Source organism: Pelobates fuscus, chromosome 6 (assembly GCF_036172605.1).
Source record: "Pelobates fuscus isolate aPelFus1 chromosome 6, aPelFus1.pri, whole genome shotgun sequence".
Classification (NCBI taxonomy): Eukaryota; Metazoa; Chordata; class Amphibia; order Anura; family Pelobatidae; genus Pelobates; species Pelobates fuscus.
This window is the reverse complement of record NC_086322.1, coordinates 21,955,475-21,976,701: the sequence shown is the minus strand read 5'-3', so window position 1 is coordinate 21,976,701 and position 21,227 is coordinate 21,955,475. Positions and strand designations below refer to the sequence as shown.

General features: G+C 44.7%; 1 protein-coding gene across 1 annotated transcript in view; it reads right to left on the bottom strand.

Moving 5' to 3' along the window:
- LOC134566013 (uncharacterized) overlaps positions 1-21,227 on the bottom strand; it is a 610,813-nt gene that overhangs the window by 232,974 nt on the left and 356,612 nt on the right. The gene's annotated exons all lie outside the window — the stretch shown is intronic.

Genomic DNA, 21,227 nt, shown 5'->3' with positions numbered 1-21,227 from the left:
GAGGGGTGGGACAGGGAGTAGAGAGTGGGATGGGATGGTCCGTGTGGTGAGGCAGTCTCTGTATTGGGTAAGTGACCACTGTAGGTTATGGTTTCAATTGGTCGGGTGTATAGGGTCATGACGTGGGTTTTGTCTTCTTCTGACCCGGAGGTGTTGCATGGGTAGTAGTTATCCTATGTCCGTCTGGGTGTGTGTGTGTCGATAGCCGTGAGTGTAAGTTTTTCTCATAGATTCCCTAGGTATGTAGTCTCGGGCTTTTACTGTGATGTGGTATGCGTGTTAGCTATTTAAGGTGGTCGGATTGGTCTTCAGGGGATGTGCAGCTAGTTTGCTGGGGTGAGGTAGGTTGGGTGTGTTGTGGTGTGAGTGTAGTGCATGTAAGTGAGGGGGTGAGGGGTTTGGTATGGGGTGAAGTTTGGGGTGAGGTAGCGCCGGTCAGAGGTAGGGAAGCGGGTTTTGGTGTGTACGGGGTTTTGCAACAAAGGTGGGCTCGCACGCCTGGTCCGCCAGTACTATGTTGAGTTGTTTTAGTTAGGTGGAAATTCGTATATCCACGGATCCCAGATTTTATTGAAATGTTTAGTAGTGTCATGTACGAGGGCTGTGTGTTTATCCATAGTCATGGCTTCATGTATTTTTTGTGTGATCTGGGTCATGGTGGGGGCGTCAGGACTGCCCCATTTTTCCGCTATTGCTCTCCTGGTGGCTAGTGCCAGTTTGGCTATGAGTTTATTCTGAGCTCTAGGGATATCGTGTAGGGGTCTGGATAATAGCCAAAGCCATGGGTCCATCGGAATGGTTGTGTGAAGTGCTTGTGTCGCTTTTTGTGCCATTTGCTGCCATACTATGGTTACTTTAGGGCAGTCCCACCATGTGTGTAGGTATGTGCCTTTACTTCCACAGCCTTTCCAGCATAGGTCTGAGTTTGTTTGTTTCATTTGTTTTAAGCGTAATGGGGTGAGGTACCATCTAAAAAGGGTTTTGTAGGCTTGCTCTTTGTGTTGGACACATATGGATATTGTCGCGGTGGCTTCCCATATGTCTGTCCAGTCACTTTGATCACTTATGGGGCCTAGGTCTCTTTCCCAGGCTGCAACATAAGGCATTGAGCCTTCTCTTGAATGTCTACTCAGTAAGGAGTATATTTTCGATATTTGTCCCTTCTGGAGTGGGTGGTTAATGCATGCAGTTTCTAGTGGTGTGAGTGGGGTAATACTTGCTTGTCGTATGTGTGGGGTTTCTACATAGCTGCGGATTTGTAGATAGCGGAACAGGTCTTTAGTTGTGAGGGGAGTTTGCTGGGGGAGGTCAGCGAAGGGTACGATGGTTTGATTTTTGTAGAAGTGGTGGATGCGCGTTAGGTTATTGTCCTCGAAATGGGAGAAGTCCCTTGGGGACATACCTGGTTCAAAGTTTGTGTTCCTGAGGATGGGCATTAGTGGGGAGGGGTTTGAGATAAGTTTGTGTTTTGCAGTGACTTTGTCCCATGTTTTGAACATGGTTAGTATCGCTGGGGAGGTGGGGGGGATCGGTGGTCTGGCGTCTTTTGGGAGCCATATTCGCAAGGAGGGAAAATCTGATCCAAATATGATGTGTTCCAAGTCCACCCATCTCTTACTACCCGGGTTGGCGTGGATTTGGATTGTTTGCGATAGTTGGGTGGATTGGAAGTACTGGGTGAGGTTGGGGAGTCCGAGTCCTCCTTGTTTGTTTGGGATATATAGAGTCTTGCGAGCTATCCTTGCTCTTTTACCTGCCCATATAAATTTGTCTATTTTGGTTTGCAGTCGTTTGAAGTCTGGGATATTGATCGGGATCGGGAGCGTTTGAAACAGGTATAAGAACCGAGGCAGTAGGTTCATTTTAATGGACGTCATTCTGCCTATCCATGATATTGCCATGGTATTCCACTTTTCAAGGTCTTGTGAGGCGGTATCTATCAGGGGCGAGTAGTTAAGGTTGTAGGTTTGTGCGAGGTCTGTTGGGAGTGTGATGCCTAGATATTTAATGGCTGTATGTTGGTAAGGGAAAGGGTGTCGCGATTTGAGTATTTGTAGTGTAGTTTTGTCCATTTGGATCGGGAGGGCTTCTGTTTTTTCCAGGTTAAGTTTGTAGCCCGAGACTTCAGCGTAGTTCGTTAATTCGGTCGATAGGGGTGGGAGGGATTGTAGTGGGTCCGTGATTGTGAGGAGAACGTCATCTGCATATGCAGCGATTTTGTATGTTTCCCCCTTGATGTTAAGTCCTTGAATGTCTTGGTGGTGTCTGAGGGTCTGGAGGAGGGGTTCGAGCGAAAGGGCGAATAGTATTGGGGATAATGGGCATCCTTGTCTTGTCTTGTTCCATTCTTAATGGGAAAGGTGGGGGGTGTGGTAGAGTGAAGGAGGAGGGTGGCTGTGGGTGATGAGTAAAGGGATCCTAGTGCGTCGATGAAGGGTGTTGGGAAGCCGAATTTATGTAATGTCGCAAAAAGGAAGGGCCAGAGTAGTCTGTCGAAGGCTTTTTCTGCGTCAAGGGATAGTAGGAGGGTCGGGAGGCGATTGTGGTCGGCATACCAGATGAGGTCGAAGGTGCGTCGGGTGTTATCACTGGCTTGTCTGTGGGGGATAAATCCCACTTGATCCGGATGTATAAGGAGGGGGAGTAGGGGGTTTAGTCTTTCGGCCATTACTTTTGTGAATAGTTTGACATCAACATTCAGTAGGGAGATCGGTCTGAAGTGACCTGGGTCTAGGTGTGATTTACCAGGTTTTGGGAGAAGGCATATGTTTGCTCGTAGCATGTCGGGGGGGAGAGGGTCTCCACGCATGAGTGAGTTGAAGAGTTTACTTAGTTGTGGGATGAGCGCTGTCGCAAAGGTTTTATAGTAAAGGCCTGTGAACCCGTCTGGACCTGGGCATTTGTTAGGTTTGAGGGTTTTGAGTGCGTTTGCAATTTCTTCTGCTGTGATTTCTGTTGATAGTAGTTGAGCTCCTTCGGGTGTTAGTGAGGGTAGGGTAAGTGCGTCTAGATATTTGTTAATTTTAGTGGTCAGGAGGGTGGGATCGCGTCTGTGCTGAGGGCTATGGTCATATAGGTCCGTGAAGTATTCCTGGAATATGGTGGCAATTTTATCTGGTGACTCTTGTGGTGTCCCGTCTTTAGCATTGAGTTTAGTAATATTTTTATGGGCTGTTCTACGTTTGAGTTTGTGGGCGAGTAGTGTATCCGCTTTATTGGATTTTTCATAGAAGAGTTGGCGTGTCCATTGGAGGGCTTTGGTGGTGTCTGTGGACATGAAGTCTTTTATCGCGGTTTGGAGTTGATGTATTTTGGTTTCTAGGTCTGGGGTAGGTTGGGTTTTGAAGTCACCTTCTAAGAGGCGAAGTTCTTTAAGGTTCTGTTCCAATTTTGCTAAGCATTGTTTTTTGTGATGGGCGGCTTGACTAATTAGGGTGCCCCTAATCACTGTTTTATGTGCTGCCCATAGGACGCCCGGTGAGGTAACCGAGTGCGTATTTAGGGCGAAGTAATCTGCGATGGCTTGAGACGTGGTGTTTCTAATTATGGGGTCATGGAGTAGTTTGGGATTCAAGCGCCATGACCACTGGCGGGTGGTTAGAGGTGGGGTCAGTGTGAGTGAGATTTCCGCATGATCCGACCATGTGATTGAGCCAATCGAGGTGTTTGTGATTAAAGGTAGAGTGGATGGGGATGTCAGGAATAAATCTATACGTGAGTGGGATCGGTGAGGATGGGAGTAGAAAGTATAGTCCCGGGTGGTTGGGTTTTGGGTTCTCCACGCATCGACTAAGCGGGTGCGTGTGAGGAAGTTTTGGAGCAGTTTGTCGGATTGTGAAATCTGTCCACGGTTTCGAGGGTTTGTGCCCCTTCTGTGCCTGTCTATCGCCGGGGAAGGTGTGGCGTTGCAGTCTCCCCCTATGATGTGGTGGTGTGAGGAGAAAAGCGCTAAGTGTGCCTGTAGTGATTGCCAAAAGGAGGCTGATGGGACCGTGGGGGCATAAAGCGATGTGAATGCGAATCTTTGGGGGCCCATATTTCCTGCGACCGTGAGGTATCTCCCCTGGGGGTCAGCAATTGTCTTGTTGACTGTGAGAGGGCATGCTTTGTGGAGTAGGATTGCAACCCCATTTTGCTTTCCCGTCGGCGAATTTGCTAAAAAATATCTGTTAAAGTTCCGGTTAAGCAGCGGGAATGTCTTATTGTGTGGGAAATGTGTTTCCTGTAGCAGAATAATTTGAGCGTGGGTTCTGCTTGCCCAGCGCATCGTTTGGTGCCTTTTGAGAGGGTTATTAAGTCCTTTGCAATTGATCGAGATACATGTTAGTGGAGGTGACATTGTTATTACTCCCTTTCTTACGATTGTGATGGGGGTCTGACGGTCTAGATTTTAGGCGCGTGAGGACCAGGCGGGCGAGCCGTACCAGTGGTTGGGGTGGGGAGGATTGGGATGGGTGATGTAGTGTTGGGATGTGGTGGTGTGTCTGGTGTGGGTGGAAGTGTTATTCAGGAGTGTGTGAGTATGGAAGGTATTGGGGAATTCCTGGTCTTACAAGTAGCCAGCCAGGAGTGTGGAGAGCGGAGCTAGTCCCCTTGACTCGTTGAGGGAGTGGGAAGTCAAGGGTGAGGTGTCGGAGCCGGGTTTGGTGGTGGTGGGGGTCAAGAAGGTCGGTAGGATTCGAGCCTTCCCCCGAGCACCTAAGTGTACTGTGGGTTTGATTGATTGCTTGAGTAGTGTCCATGAGTATTGGTGTGTAGTCGCGGGCCTTGTGATCATAATACTGGGAGGAGTTAGGTTGTCTTACTATCTCCTATGGGGTTTGTCGTGGGTCTATGTGTTTTGGTCATGTTCCTCGGTTGTTTATTACTATATTTGTGTTGGGTCTTTATGTGTTTCATCGGTGGTGGGGCTTCCTGGAGGTCTATGTTCGTCCCAGATGTGAGCCGAAGTGATCTATGTCTGACACAGGTGGGGATGGGGTTATTGGGTGTTATTATGGCAGTGCGGTGTTTGCAGCGGGTTGGGTCCTATGAGTCTGTCTGAGTAGTCCTGTGGGGAGGGGTTAAGAGTCAGGTGGGGGAGCGGATCTTAGCCTCAAGGGCGATTGTCAGTGCTTACTCAGGGTAAAGAAGGGGTCTGTGGGGGTGTGGGTGGTGTAGCTAGGGACGTACTTCTGGGTGTCGGGTGGTGTGGGCGTGGAGGGGACAATGGTGTAGCTTACTTGTTGTCTTAGTGTAGCATCTCTGTTCGGTGTTCCCGTCCTGTGAGGATGGGTTTCCCTCGCTAGCGTTGTGTGCGGGAGGACCTGTGGTGTCCCTGTAGTAGTGGGCGGTCGGTCTGTGGCAGATGGAGGGCAGCGCCTATCTCTGTGATATGGTACACGTGCAGAAGAACAAAATGACAGTTCATCATTATATCATAGTAACATATTAGCATTTCAACAGTATAGAAAAAACATGAAAGAGAAAAAAAACACATTATAAACTATATCTCCGTAGTCTGATTGAGTGATACCTGGTCTCTAGTGAAGGAAAAGGGAGAGATCACGTCCCATTAAGTAAGTGTGGGTGGTCCCTGTTATCTTTTGTTTTGTGTATGCGCCAACTCCCGGACCCGCTGATGTTGCTCTGGGTTCTATCGGGTTGGCAGGTCGTTGGTGTGTAGGCGAAGGGCTGGCTTACTGCTAATTGTGCGCCCCCTGCTCCTGGGTACATAGTTAGGGGCCCATCTATTGTTTATACAACTGTAGGTCAACGGGGTGAGGTATGCATTCAATGTGAGGCTACATTATTGATTAGTGTTGTCGGGGGGGGGAGCCTCCCCTGTCCAGTTCCCTTTGTATCTGCACTTACTGTGTGCGTCGGGCCTACCGTCCCCTGTCTAGTATCACCTAGGTTATATGCCGTATGTCGCTATGGCCCTGTTAGCCTGTTACATGACATGCAGAAAACAATAGCATACAGTTACCAAAAATGAAGGTTAGGCAGGCGGTTCAAGGTTAGACCAAGGGCCGGCAGATAAGGTTGACAGTATACAGGTAATGCAGGTCCATCTTAACATAAATTGTCCCTAGACCGAAGTACAGCGGTCCTGTGCCATCAGGGCCAGGAACCCGTGGGTCTTTGTTGCCTTCTCAGGCTCGCCCAGGAGATCTTAGTACAGCTTGTTGGTTGTCCTTTCAGGCTAGTGGTGTTTAGGGAAAGGGTCATTAGGTCCCATTGAGTGATCCCTGTTGGGTGGAGGGTTGGATCCCCTATGTCGGTGAGTGTCCCCAACAGGGTTGGAAGTTCAGGAAAGCGGGAAAGAGGGGGGGGACCAAATGTCAGGGAAATTGTTCCGTGGGGTTTTCAAACCTGTGTAGCGGCCCTGTGTGGAGGAAAGTCCAGGCAGGTTTACCGGTGTCCCCGGTCTGTGTCTTCATGAGCCCCTTCTTGCTCACTTCTTGGGTGTCTGCATCGGTCGGTTTCTCTGGGACTGGCGATGTGTAATAGTGTCGTCTTCCATTGCTTGGCGGCCTTGTTGTGAGGCGGCTCTGGTATGAGGAGCTGTTGTGTGAGTAAGTGGCACCCCGATGTGCTTGGCGAAGTCTAGCATGTCGGCTGGGTAGTGGAGTGTGTAAGAGTGGTTTTCTTTTCGGACCATTAGCTTGAAGGGGTGGCCCCACATATATTTCCAACCGTTTTGTGCTAGGGCGGTTGTGAGGGGTTTAAGTTCCCTCCTTTTGCGCAGAGTTACTGGCGCCAGGTCTTGAAATAGTTGTAGTTGGTGTCCCTGGTACCTTGGTGGATTTGTGCGGGCCGCTGCCATCAGCTTCTCTTTCGTGGTGAATAGGAGCAGTTTTACGATTACATCCCTAGTAAGGGTTGGCGTGGGAGGCCGAAGCGCTCGATGTGCTCTCTCTATTTGGAGGTCGTTGGCCGAGGCTTCTGGCCAGAGGCTGGAGAAAATTTCCTGGACGGCTGGGAGGATGGTCTCCGCAGTCACCGTTTCTGGAAGGCCCCTGATTCGAATGTTTCTCCGGCGGGATCTGTTGTTGAGATCCTCCAGGCCATCTTCCAGTTGGACTATTCTGTCCTGCATGAGCAATAGTTCATGATCGTGCGATTTAGTGGTCGCTGTTAGGTCTGAGATGTCGGCCTCAGCCTGTGTAGTGCGTTCCGCCAGTGCGTCCATATCTGTTCTGAGGCCCGCCATTTGCTTCTCAAGTTCCGCAGCTGTGTGGGCCTTGATGTCTTCGGACGTTTCCTTAAGGAGTCGTCTTAGGTTGCCCATCGTGATGGGGGCCGCGGTGTCCGCAGGGACATCGCTGTCGTCCGATTCAGAGTCGGATTGTCGTGCTGATTGAGTCAAAGATGGCCGCCCCTGTTCCGAGGTGCGGAACAACGTGGCTACTGAAGGGGTTTGTATGCGATGTATAATGTTCGTTTTTAGGGTCGGATGGCTAAGTTTTACCGCTGATGCTGGCTGATTGAGTGCTCGGGGTGAGGGAGCTCAGAGATCACACGTCCGTCTTCATCGGCGTTCAGGCTCCGCCTCTCCAACAATGTACTTGCGTCAGATATTGGGCCAGGCGTTCAGCAGTTTGGAGGTTACTTTCCCATGTGGCCAAATAAAGATTTGCATATGAGGGGGGCACATGAAGTGCCCATTGCTGTACCCATAATCTGATGGTAGATCACACCATTGAAAATAAATACATTTTTAGTGAGTACAAAACTCAAAATTTTACAAACAAATTCTATATATTCTGGAGAGAATTTAGACGGTAGCTGTAAAATTAGTCTAAGATTCTCAATCCCTAGGTTGTGTGGAATAGAGCTATAGAGAGCTTCCACATCAAGACTACACAGTAGTGCATCTTTAGGTGCAATGAAGCTCTCCATAAGTTGTAACATTTGTTTTGTATCCCTTACAAAAGAGGGAAGAGCTGACACAAATGGGCCCATTATCTTATCAAGATATATGCTCATATTTTGGGTTAAATTGCCTGTTCCAGAGCTTATTGGTCGCCCAGGAGGGTTGGTCATAGACTTGTGAATATATGGAAGACTGTAAAAGGTTGATGTCATGGGATGCCTTCTGAACATAAATTCAAACTCGTCTTTTGTGATGAGTTTATTATCAAGTGCTTGAGATAACAAATTTTTCACTTCAGTGATGTATTCACTGGTGGGATCATTCTGTAGAGTTTGATATGTCTTGGTATCGCTCAAAAGGTGATTAACCATAGATATGTAGTGAGGACGGTCCATTACAACTGTATTTCCTCCCTTATCGGAGGGTTTAATGATTATATTCATGTTGGTACGTAGAGATTTTAGTGCTTTCATTTCAGCGTTAGTTAAATTGCCAATAGACTTAAAGTCCAGATCATTAGGGTTTATTTGTTCAATATCCCTACACACCATTTCCAGAAATACTTCTACGCATTTATAATCTTTGAAGCGAGGAGTAAATGTGCTCTTAGGCTTTAAATATGTTAAGGGAACATTAACTGGTCTTACATCTTCATTCCATTGTAATAACTCAATCAACATATCTAGGCATTCCAAATCTTTGACAGCCAACCCTAGATGTTGTGCTTTCTGTTCTTTCCTAGTAGTGTGGTATTTTAATAAAGCCAATTTACGGGCAAAAAGATGTAGGTCCTTGGTCCAAATAAATTTGTTAAATGGAGCAATAGGTACGAAAGTAAGACCTTTCTGCAGAACCAAAATTTCTGTATCTGATAGAGTAAGGGAGGAAATGTTTACAATTTTCAAATCATCAGGACCTAATTTCGGTACCTCCGTTGACCCCTGCTCTTTTGGGATTGTCTAGTGTTTGGGCCTTTGAGTTCCTCGGCCTGTCTTAGGCCTAAAAAAATCAACCGCTTTGCGTAGTATACTTTTAGGAACTATAGGTTGGGAAGTTTGACTGGAGGAGGTAGTAGAGTCATGCTCCTCATTGTCAGTTGACTCATACTCTGAGGTACTGAATCGGTCAGAGTCCGTCCCTACTCTTTTTTTTAAATGACGGTATATTCTGCCAGTCTCAAAATCAGTAGTGTCTCTCAGAATCTTCTGATGCTTTTTTGTCTTGATTTGATATGAGAATTTATCAAGATTATTGTTAAGCTTTACTTCAAGACTCTGAAATAGAGGGTCTGCATTGAATTTTTGGACTGCCTCTATCTCAGTGTCCAATTCCTGTTGTATCTTATTAAGTTTTAAATTCTCATACTTGAAAATAATAGACATGAATGTAACTGAACATTTAGATGCTGCCTCCTCCCACTCCTTGTTGAAACCTTCAATCTCTATATTCCTAGAGGGGGTACAAGAACTCTTAGCCCCCTTGGAATGATTTGTTTAGTAATGTACGTATTAAGAGTTGAAGTTTCCCAACTGGTCTTAATTTGTTTTTTAAAGGTCCTGGTTAACTTATTAAAACTTGTGTGTATATTGGGAGAGAAGGGGGATGACAAGGAGGTACTATTGGAGAAGACGACATCAGCGTCTAGACACCACTGTTGAGCATCCAGTTTATTTGACAAAAAGCCTGCCATTTAGAAATATAGATACACTGGGACAAAATAATATAGAAATAAATTAGGTACAATAGTGGTAGGCTAAATGGGTTTAATATGGTAGCTTAGACTATGGTTAGATACAGGAGACTTATTACAAATTGCAATGGACATCAGGAGGGATATTATCTGGTATGACAAGTTTTTATCTATAGCCCAGCATGGCCATTAAAATAAAATAAAATATTAGGTACACATGTCTGCACAATTAGGACATGCTTGGATGCATACATGCCGAGTATATGCACTAGTTAGCTGCACATCTTTAGGTAATAAGCAGGATAATACATATATATAAATTACAAATAAAAACATTACTATGAATTATGCAGCGGTTTCATGCTTTGTCACTGTGTTTGGGCTTGCAGGAGCATAGTCCGCCTCTGAGTCAATTTGTTCCGCTCAGCCAATGCCTGCTCTGGGGGTCCGGCTGGCGGGCCAAGGATAGTACAATTACAGGAGTAGTGTTTTTACATTTCTGCGGTGTTTGTGTTTAGCTGTAATTTTCCTCTCACTCAATTACTGTACCCTCACATTATATACCGTTTTTCTCGCCATTATATGGTCTTTATAAAGATACCATTATTTTCATCATATTATGTAATTTACTATAAAAAACAATATAAAATATGATGAAAAAATGTAAAAAAACACACTTTTTGAACTTTGACCCCTAAATTCTGTTACGCATCTACAACCGCCAAAAAAAAAAACATGCTAAATAGTTTCTAAATTTTGTCCTGAGTTTAGAAATACCCAATGTTAACATGTTCTTAGCTTTTTTTTTTTTTTTTGGAAAGTTGTAGGGCAAAAAGTATCACTTTGCTATTTCCAAACCATTTTGTTTCAAAAAAATTTTTTTTTTTCAATGTTTGGTTTTTTATTGAAATTTTTTTTCACAATAACTGACAGTGGGGATACATAAAGGAAGAAGGGGATGGGGTGAAGATGCAATATATACATATATACAAACACAGGACAGTATTATCTTACAGTTGTACAGAATATATACAAATGAACTCAAAGGCATATTGTGGTCGCACTTCAACAGCAAACAGAGTAAAATATGTGTATTTGAACATATGGGAGCATGTATGTGCGTCAACTGAAAGTAGTGTATCAACAGTCATATAGATTACATAGATTACATGGCATACTATGTGATAAATGTGATGTGAATAAGACCGTATTATCCTGTAGTTTTACAGAACATATACAAAATGTATGCAAAGACATATTGTAGGCACGCTATAGCATCACACAGAGAATAATGAGCAGTAAATTGAACTATATGTATGAGCTTTATGGAAGCATACATGTGCGTCTTCTGTGAGCAGCATAGCATCAGTCGTAACAGCAACCCAATTGGAAATAAAGTGTAGATGGCAACAACCCTTGCCGTCTTGTGTGTCAGACTTATAGTGTGGGACTCTAAGGCCAGAGGTTGTGGTATGTCTGTATGGGTGGTCTACCCTTTGTGATATAATGAGTAGCTATGAAGGAACGTAGACTACAATGATGCGGCAGACTACTATTCGTTGGTCTAAATGTGCCTGTAGTGAGATCTCGTTGCGCACAGGATGTGGAACAGCTATGCACTCATAGCACTAGTGTAGATAGGCCGCTCAATAGTTTGTGAAGAGTTTGTGGGGAATCAGCCAACTTGGAGTAAACTCTGATAAACATTTAAATGACTTATTATTTATGATATGGATGTGAGTCATTTCCAATATTCTAGAGGGTTGTAATCACAGTGAGTTGCAGAGCTGCAAGCATCTTCAATTAAGTGATGGTAGGGGGATGAACAAGGGAGTAAGGGTAAAGGAGCATGGTGTAATATGAGGATAGAAGAGGGGGAGGGGGCAGAGTGGGAGTAGGTTAGGAAGCCACCAGTATTTATGACGTTCAAATATAAGAAATAATCTATGTGTTATAGAGCATCATATCAGTTTGACAAATTGTTTGTAAGTAGAATCCCAGTTTTTCCATTGTTCATTGAATTTGGACATGTTACCTCTCTTGGCCCATTCCCTTTCATGACAATAAACAGTGTTAACTCTGTTGATTATTTCTTGCAGAGAGGGGATATTATTGCTTTTCCAGTGAGTTACAATGCAGAGTTTGGCTGCTATTAAGATATTAATAATCGCTACTTTTAAGGGGGTACAGAGCAATTCAGGTAATAAGTGGAGTAAACAGCCTGCTGGGCTTAAAGATAACCGCATGCCATATAGTGAGCATATAACATTCTTCACATAGTACCAAAAGGTTCGAAGTTTCGGGCAATCCCAAAAAATGTGTAAGATTGAGCCTTTTTCCTTGTTAAATCTCCAACATGTGGAGATAATGTCAGGGTAAATTTTATTCAATCTACTAGGAACTAGGTACCACCTCATCAAAACTTTTAAATAGGCTTCCCATAAAGTGACGCATTTAGTGGAATTTTTAGTGAATGATATAGCCGATAGCCAATCTCTTATATGAAATTCGCCCAAGTCTTGTTCCCATCTTAGCATGTAGGGAAGCTTAACAGATGTGTGGTCTGCTGAATGTGCTAAGTAGCATAGTTTGAGAAATTTCTGTGGGAGACGGGATCTGGCAGACATATAGCAGTTGTGACCTATCATGCTAAGTGACGATAGATCTAAATGTGTGAGAGCAGCAGTGTTTAATATATGTTTTACTCTCAAGTATAGGAAGATATCTCGATGCGGTAGGTTGTGAGAGGTCTGTAAGTCAGGAAATGTTCGAAGGCCTTTGGAGTCATATAGAGAGTATACATGGGTTAGACCGTGTAAAGGCCAGTGTTGTATGGATAGCTCTGGTGAAATCGCTGTAAGAGCTTTCAGTGGAGCTAGGTAGAGTAGTTCTTCTTTGGGACAAAGTGTCGCGCTCCATAATTTCCAAGAGCGCAAAAGAAACTTCGTGCTAGGCAGTAGGGACGAGGAGGCATGATTTACCTTTGACCACAATACGTCGGTCAGGGATTGGATATTTCCGCAAGCTTGTTCCAGTTTAAGCCAAATTGGATTCGTTTTCCTTGTCATGATGTCCAAGCTTTGTGCTAGTGAAGAGGCCCTGTAGTAGTTGCTAATATTGGGGACACTTAGACCTCCTTGATGGATGGGGCGCCATAGGGAACGGAATGTAACTCTAGGGGGTGTTCTTCTCCAGATGTGTGCATTTATCACGGTTTGAAATTTGGTAAGGATGGAATTCGGGATGGTGATGGGAAGCGTACGGAATAGGTAAAGTATATGAGGCAATGCCATCATTTTGATCGAATTTATTCTGCCTATCCAAGAGGTGTTTAAATTATCCCACAATTTTAATTGAGTTGAGATTTTATTCAGGACTGCTTCATGATTTTCTTTTATGGTTTGTGATTTGGATTGGGTTAATTTAATGCCCAAGTAGGTGATGGAGGTTTTGCGCCAATCGAAGTGGAATTGCGACTTCAGAGTATCTATGGTGTGAGGGTTTAAATTCAGGGGAAGTATTTGAGTTTTATTAATATTATTTTTGTAAAATGAGACCATGCCATCTGCTTTAAGAGTTCTTAAGAGGTGGGGTATGGAGGAAAACGGGTGCCCCAGAAAGATTATAATATCGTCCGCAAATATAGCGAGCTTTTTCTCTCCTGCAGGGGTGTTGAGACCCGGAAGTAAGGGATCTTTTTTGATTAAGCGAATAAGTGGCTCCAGGCAAAGAATGAATATCAAGGGGGATAGGGGACACCCCTGTCTTGTTCCATTGGAAATGTTGAAGCTAGTGGATGAGAAACCTGCATTAAAATCTTTTGCTGAAGGCGAGGAGTAAAGGGCCAATATGCTCGTGAGAAAGAGATCTGAAAAACCAAAGGCTTTCAGGGTGGCCTTCATGTAAGACCAATTGAGGCGATCAAAGGCCTTTTCTGCGTCAAGGGCCATTAGGACTCCGGATTGACGATGGCGAGTAGCCCAATCGATTAAATCCATGCAGAATTTGGTGTTATCCCCCACCTGTTTGCCTGGTACGAAACCCGCTTGTTCTTCGGAAACCAGATTTGGCAGCATAGATTTCAATCTGTTAGCTATAAGTTTTGCATATAATTTCACATCCGCGTTTAGCAGAGATATTGGCCGTAGATTGCCGCAAGATGTAGGTGGTTTGTTTGGTTTGGGCAGGGTGATAATGTACGCTTCCAGCATTTCCCTCGGGAAGCTGCCTGTTTTCTGTATTGTGTTAAAAAGTTTTGTAATATGCGGGGTAAGTTGTGGTTCCATCTTAATATAATAATAATTGGAAAGTCCATCTGGGCCCGGGGCTTTATGCTTAGGTAGGGACCTAATGGCTGCAGCCACTTCATGCTCTGAAAATGGAGTGGTCAATTGATCATTTTGTTGTGGTGTAACCTGTGGAAGTGATATGTTTTGTAGAAAAGTCAGTATATCTTGATTAATCGGAGTGTATGTGTTATCATTTTTATCTAAATTGTATAGATCATTGTAAAATGATGACAATTTGTTGACTATATCTGTGGGGTTGAATAATTTAGTGTTTGATTTGGAGAGAATGTACGGGATTTTTGTCTGAAGGTATTTGGATTTTAGCTGGTTGGCTAATAGTTTGCCAGCCTTATTGTTCAAATTATAGTATTTTTGTTGAAGTTTTGTCGCGTTATTAGTAAATTCCTCAACCCTAAGGTTTAGTATTTGTTCTCGTAGTAATGTGATTTGTTTTGTCGTGGTGTGGGAGGGGGACAGTTTATCTGAGTTTTTCAATAATTCAAGTTGTTGGTGGAGCAAGTAATTTAGGGTACGAGCAATTCTTTTTTAGTTGAACCTATTTTTATAAATGCTCCTCTAATTACGACTTTATGCGCTAGCCATTGGATTTCTGTAGAAGTGTCGTTTGTAGTATTGGTGGCAAAATAATCTTGTATCTCAAGGGCAATTTTCCGTAAACTTTCAGGTGAGTCCAGAATGGATTCATTTAATCGCCAAATGCCACGACCCTTTGCAGGGTAGGGCACTGCTATTGTGATAGTTATCGGGGCATGGTCGGACCAAGTCCGTTGACCTATGGTTTGGTCCAAGAGATGGGGCAAAGTTGATTTGTCAAGTAAACATAAGTCTATTCGTGTATATGTTAAGTGAACCGGAGAGAAATATGTAAAGTCTTTAGCTATAGGGAATAAGTTTCTCCAGGTGTCATAGAGATCATGCGAGAAAATAAGATTTGAGAACAATTTGCTGTTATGAATAGTAAGTTTATTAGGTTTTTGATTGTTGATGCACTGTATATCCAATGAGGGGTCGAGAGTGCAATTGCAGTCTCCGTATATTATAACATGACCTTGTTTTAGGGTAGATATTTTTTTAATAGCCCTATTGAGAAATGAAAATTGGGCGTCATTTGGAGCGTAAAGGGATGAGATCGTTACTTGAATTCCATTAAGTTCTCCGACTAATATAAGTAATCTGCCAGTTGGGTCAGGATATTGTCTGATGGGGGTGAACACCCAGTCCGCATGAAATAAGATAGCTACACCTTTGGATTTATTTGGTGCATATGCATGGTATGTTATAGGGTATTTGGATGATCTTAGTTGAGGCGGGTTGTTTTTACAAAAGTGGGTTTCTTGGAGGCATACTATGGCAGCATCAGCATTATGCATGTCCCTTAACACTTGTCTTCTTTTATGTGGGCTATTCAGACCTTTTACATTGAGGGATAGGATTTTCAGTGTGTTAGTCATTGTGATAGATATTTACGACGTGCAAATAAAAATATGATCGCTCTTTGTTAAAAAGGAATGTACTGAACCTTCGGTTTATACTGAGCGTGGTGAGGGCTTTGAATGTTGAGATCTGGAGGTATATGTGAGGGAGTGAGTTGTGGCTCCCAAGAGGTAAGTTTTGGTGCATGGGTGGAGTGCAGAGGGGGAAGAAGGAAAGGATAACAACATTAGCGTGGTAACTATATACACAATCATTTTCCTTGAATGGAAAATGTAATGTGGCCATATTAAGAACACTAGGGTGTCTCAAGTGGTGACCAGGGGGGGTGAGAGAGCTCCTTCAACCTGGTAAGAGTGGTATTAGAATGAATGACTGTGCAGAGGCTAGGGAAAACTGCAGGGCAGTCAATTATAAATGCTTCTATGAACAAGAGAAAGTTGTTCATGTGGTATTTAGTTTAGACACTCGAGTGAGTGCGAATCTGCCGAGATTATTAGTTTACCTCTTATGGAATTCGAACTTGACAACTTTAATACAGCATGGGCTCCTGAAATCTAGAAAATGTAGCGAGTTGATTTCCAAATTTAAAAATTTGGTTGAAGTTTAGGTGGAAAGGTAGGGGAGGTTGTTTCGCTGGCTAGTGGGCATGGTAGTTGCGCGACAATTATGTGTCTCAAGGGGTCTCGAGGTATAGTGTAGTGTAAGGTATACCCCTCCCTAGAATTATGGGTATAAATTAGCGCATATAATAGCCCATGTAGTACGAGTGCCACATTATCTGTAACCATAGTTCCAAAAATGATAAAAAATAAAACAATACTAAAAACAGAACATTAATCGGTTAGCAATATAAGCAATTACCAAACTGTATTCACCTTAATCTGACATTGATAAGAGATCTTTTACTGGGACCATTACCGTGATTATGAAATTTAAGCTAAGATTGAAGCGAGGTAGTGATGCTATACAAATTCAAATTAAGGACAGTATGTGTGGTAGTAAGTGGGACTTCGTAAAATAGTATGTCCCCAGAGGTGTTGAGTAATATGATTTATAAATATATATGATTGCAATACATGCATAACGTGCTTATCATACTATATGTAGGGAGTATGAAATTCACGTATTTAACACCTTCCATGTGTGCCTTGTAATTAAGTATAAGTATGATGTAGTGGCCGATAGCCAGTATGGGGCATTGAGAGAAAAGCATATATTTATACTCTGTTATCGACCACCAGCAATCCATTTTTAGACAAAAGCAGTGATAAGTCATATTGCGTGGAACGGTGCCTTTATAACTCAAGTAATTAGTGTTAGGTAATTGAAGTTAGGTTAAGGTTTTAGGCTTGGTGGTGACATGTAGGGTTACGGCAGAAATATGTGCTTAACTTCAAAAAGTTTAGGGGTCAGTTTGGCCACTGATTACTGCCTAACAGCACCATATGGGCGCTACTGCTCATCAATTTGGTAGGTTATGCAGACTTTGAGCAGATTGATAGACTACAAGAAAATGCATGATGCTCGGCATATTCTATGTAATACTATACATGGCGGCCTTCTTAAGTGGAAGTGTGAGCCAGGGTAATACATGCCTATGCCAACATAAGAAAACTGTGTACCGGAAAGGGTGGCTAATCTGTGTGAGGTTATGTGACTCCAGGGTAAACCAGCCAAATACCCGGATAGATGGCAATGCTGGGAGCATAATCACAGAAAATAAGACCTAATTTAACAATGTAGGGTGTCGGGAAGAATCCCCTGTCGCCGCGCATGGTATACATGCCGCGAGAGGGATTAACCCCGACCTAGCAAAGAAGGTTAAAAAGGAATTCCCTTTTCATCTGAGTACAGGTGATGAGGTCAATTGAGCAGAAACCGTAAGATATAGAGAACACTTATTACATAACACTTGTAAGAGTTCATACCTATATCGCCAACACGGCAAAGATTAGGACTAAACGTGAAAGTCTATTTTTTCTTGTTCTGAGCACCAGCCATCTGCCACTCCGCCGAGATTATTTTAGGTGATACTTCAGTAGTGGTGCTTTGTTGGTTGCCTGTGTCATGCCAGAGATTCCATTCGGATAGCAGTTTCATGCCGTCTTCGGGTTCAGCTATCACTCGTGTCTTGCCTTGTCGCCACACTATCAGCTTGGTCGGGTAGCCCCATTTGTAGGCCACATTGTGATTGCGCAGAGTTTTAGTGATGGTAATAAATTCTTTACGCCTTGCCATGGTGGTCGCTGAGAGGTCTGCGAACAAAGCAATCTTCGTATGCGGATCTGGAAGCGCTGGGGTTTTTCTTGCAGCTGATAGCAAGGATTCTTTGTGGGAGTAATAGTGAAATTTAACGATCCCGTCCCTAGGGGTGTCGCTAGCCAGCCGGGCCGGTCTGGGGCGTCTGTGCATCCTATCATACGCCCAAGCAGAGTCAGGCAAATCAGGAACTAACGAATTACATAGGGACAGTATGTAGGCTGGAAGGACATAATTAGAAATATCCTCAGGGTTCCCCCTGAAGCAAATATTCTGCCTCCTCGATCTGTCCTCCACATCAGCCAGTTTCAGTTTCAAAGCAGTGTTTTCTTCTGCTAGATTCTGAAGTTTATCCACAACTTCATTATGAGCATTGCATAATTCCGCCGTTTTGTTCTCAAGGTGACTGGTTCTTTCGCCCACACTTGCAATTTCTCGCCTGAGATCACCATCAATGCGCTGAAAATCCACTTTTATCGTGGCTCTCAGATCTTGTAGCATTTTGTGAAGGCCTTTTTCTGTAACAAGGGAGTCAGAGTATTTAGAGGATACCGATTCTGGGTCGGAGAGGCCCTCTGATAAGTTTTCCATATCTTCGTCGCCATCTTGATTTGCTTTACGGCGGTCTTTTTTTTCAATTTCATTGAGTCTTGCAGTTTGAGTTGTTTGGGAGGCAACATCTCGCTGCTCTCCTGGGTACAGGGTACACAGATTTGGTATTTCTCTTTAGATTAAGTAAGATAATTGCTTGAATTGTAGCTTGTCAGGTCGAATAGCCGACGGAGCTCCTAAGCCATGCAGCCAGCCGCACCGGAAGCCAGACACGCCCCCCATTTTGTTTCAAAATTAACGCAAGTTACATTGTAACACTAATATCTGTCAGTAATCCCTAAATAACCCTTCACATGTATACATTTTTTTTTTTTTTTTTTTAAAGAAGACAACCTAAGGTGTTATACTTGGGGTATTTTGACTCTTTTCATGCAACCGTTTTACCACCAAAATATATGCCAAAATTTAAAAATAATAATAATAATGAGTGATTTTCTTTTTTTTTTTTTTTTGACACACATAGCAATTTAAGAATACATGTCCGGAAAACATTAGGGGTTACTGCCAAAGAACACCCCAATTTGTGTTCAACAACATCTATGAAACTTTGCTGCAATAGATATAATCCAAAGTATCTGCCTGTGCACAGCTGGGGTTACTCGGTTAAACAGGCTATTTAATATAGTACAGACAGTGAATTATTTAACTGTAGTTGGTCCAAAATTTATTGTACAATGCTGGGAATAAACTGACTTAAAGATCATATTTATTGGTCTCAAGTACCGAAATCCTCACGCCGTTCTACAAAACAGTAAGTTGGGATACCATAGTGCTCACTCTTTACAATAAATTTATTGAATAATAGTATATTAAAAACTCTCACAATTTAGAAGATAAAAACAAGTGTATCTGGCATGCTCCTTCATTCCGGCCGGCTTGGAGATAGTTTGAATGGTACAAACTCATATGAGGTGCCACGTGCGTTCCACTGCTCTCTCCTCCTGCATTCCACTACGGCTCGATAGTCAGGCGATTTGATGGCAGATGCCGAAAAAGTCCTTACGCGTTTTGTGAGTTCAAATTCACTTCATCAGAGGATGAAGCATGGATTTGGAGCTTATCCCCTTTTGGCAATAAAGAACTTTAAGAATCTAAGACTATACCTTTAAGAGAGAGTTTGCCTCACAAAGCATTTTTGCATTTAAAGCTTATCCCCTTTTAGTAATAAAGATCTTTAAGACTATACCTTTAAGAAAGGCCCTGGGGAGTCAGCACAGCTAAACGGACAAGGGCACATGTATGAGTGTGGGGATGGTGCTAGTAATTGGCTATATGTGTTTAGGGGAGTGGTTATGGGTTTATAGTGGGGCAGGGATCATCTTACCTCAGTGCCTTTTGGGATTCTGGCCAGAAAACATCTTCCCTCCCTCTGCTCCTGTTTGTCCTGGGCCTGCATGCTTTTACTGCTTGAGGGATGGCTGTGGATTCACTCCTGCTGCCCTCAGAGCTGCTGCTGCCCTGGATGGTGGCAGGCACCTTCAGGAGCAATGTGCTCCCCTCCAACCTGTGGCCGCCGGTGTGGGATCACCCCCCCGCGGTCAGACCTCTCCTGGGGCCTCCCACGCGGCTACAGCCCTGATTCCCCCCCTTCGGGCCCAGTATGGGAGCTGGAGCCCAGGCCCAAGGCACTACCAGGCCACGTGTCAGCTCCATCTGCTCCGTCTGACACGCGGCCTGCATAATCTGCCGCCCCCCGGCCTTGGACAGCGGGCCAGGGGGGCCAGAAGACCTGCTGAGGATCCTGGGGGGTCTGGGAGGCCTTCCCAGCCCCCACGTGGTCGGCGCACGGTGGATCCAGAGCCTGGCCGGTGGTGGTGAGTGGGCCCCTCAGGGCCACGTGGGGCACAGCTGTGCTGCCGCTGGGGGGTCGAGGGGGGTCCTCCCAGGGCTCTGATGGCTCCTCTGGGGATGAGGGTCGGCCGGGGGGCTCCCCCTGGTTCTGTCCACAATTCCCCCTCCCTGTGGTGCCATCCCTTGTCCTCTCTCCCTCTGGAGTCCCCCCCTGCCTTGGTGTTTCCTCCTCCTCCCTGTTGCTGCTGTTCTGTGTCCCTCTCCTCTCTCTGTGCTCTCTCTGTCTGTCTCCCTCCCTCCTCCTCCCCTGTTCCTGCTGTGCTGGCTGTTCCTCCTCTCCCTGCTCCCCCTCCTGGCTCTCTCTGTCTCCCCCCTGTCCCTTCTGTCCCTATTCCTGGTCTCTATGTCCCCCCCTGGGTACTCACCTCGGCTGCCCTCCTCTGCGGGGTGTGAGCTCCTCTCCACGGCTCTTCACACAGGATCTGGCTGCAGTTCCTGGAACCGTCCAGCAGATGGCGCCTGGTGCTGCTGCAAGGCTGAGCAGTGCTGACAATGAAATTAACTCTGTCCTGCCTGGATCATCTTCATTTCCTTTGCCGCGGGAGGTTCCTCGGGCATCGGCTGGTGAGTTCACTAATGTTTCTTCTTTTCAGTCCGGGGGTTCCTCGCTGGGGGGTTTCTGTCAGGGCTTAGGGGTTTTCTTGATCGGCCAAAAAATAAAAAAATAAATAAATAATAAAAAAATATTTTTTTTTTTTTAAATAAATAAATGAAAGAAATGTAAACAATAAATCAATAAATCAATAAAGGGAGCAGGGTGCGCAAGCAGGTAGGGTCCCCCCCCATTAGATGGTCAGCTGCAGTTAGTGTGGTCCCAGGCGCTGCAGCCACAGGGGGTTTTGATTGTTTCTAGGGTCACGGGGTTACCCTCTCCCGGAGTGGGTAGGCATGCTGGCACCCCTGCTATGGCGTCGGGTGCCACAGCGCCTGCTGTTGCTGGGAGGTCCCAGCATTAGGTGACCCCCCCGGGTGTTGCTGCCATTTCGTGTGAGTCCGCCTATGTATTGGTCAGGGCCCTTGGGCTTGCACCTTCAACAGGAGATTCGTGGAAAACTTTGGAGGGGAGACTTTGTTGAGATTTTTCCTTCCTTCCCATGGAGGAGGCTCCTCCTTTCATGGAAAAGGACGGGTAGGAATCCCCCCAAAAAAAAAAAAAGACAAGGAGACATACCAGTACCGAAAGATCCCTAAAACTTGCGCGAATTGGATTTGC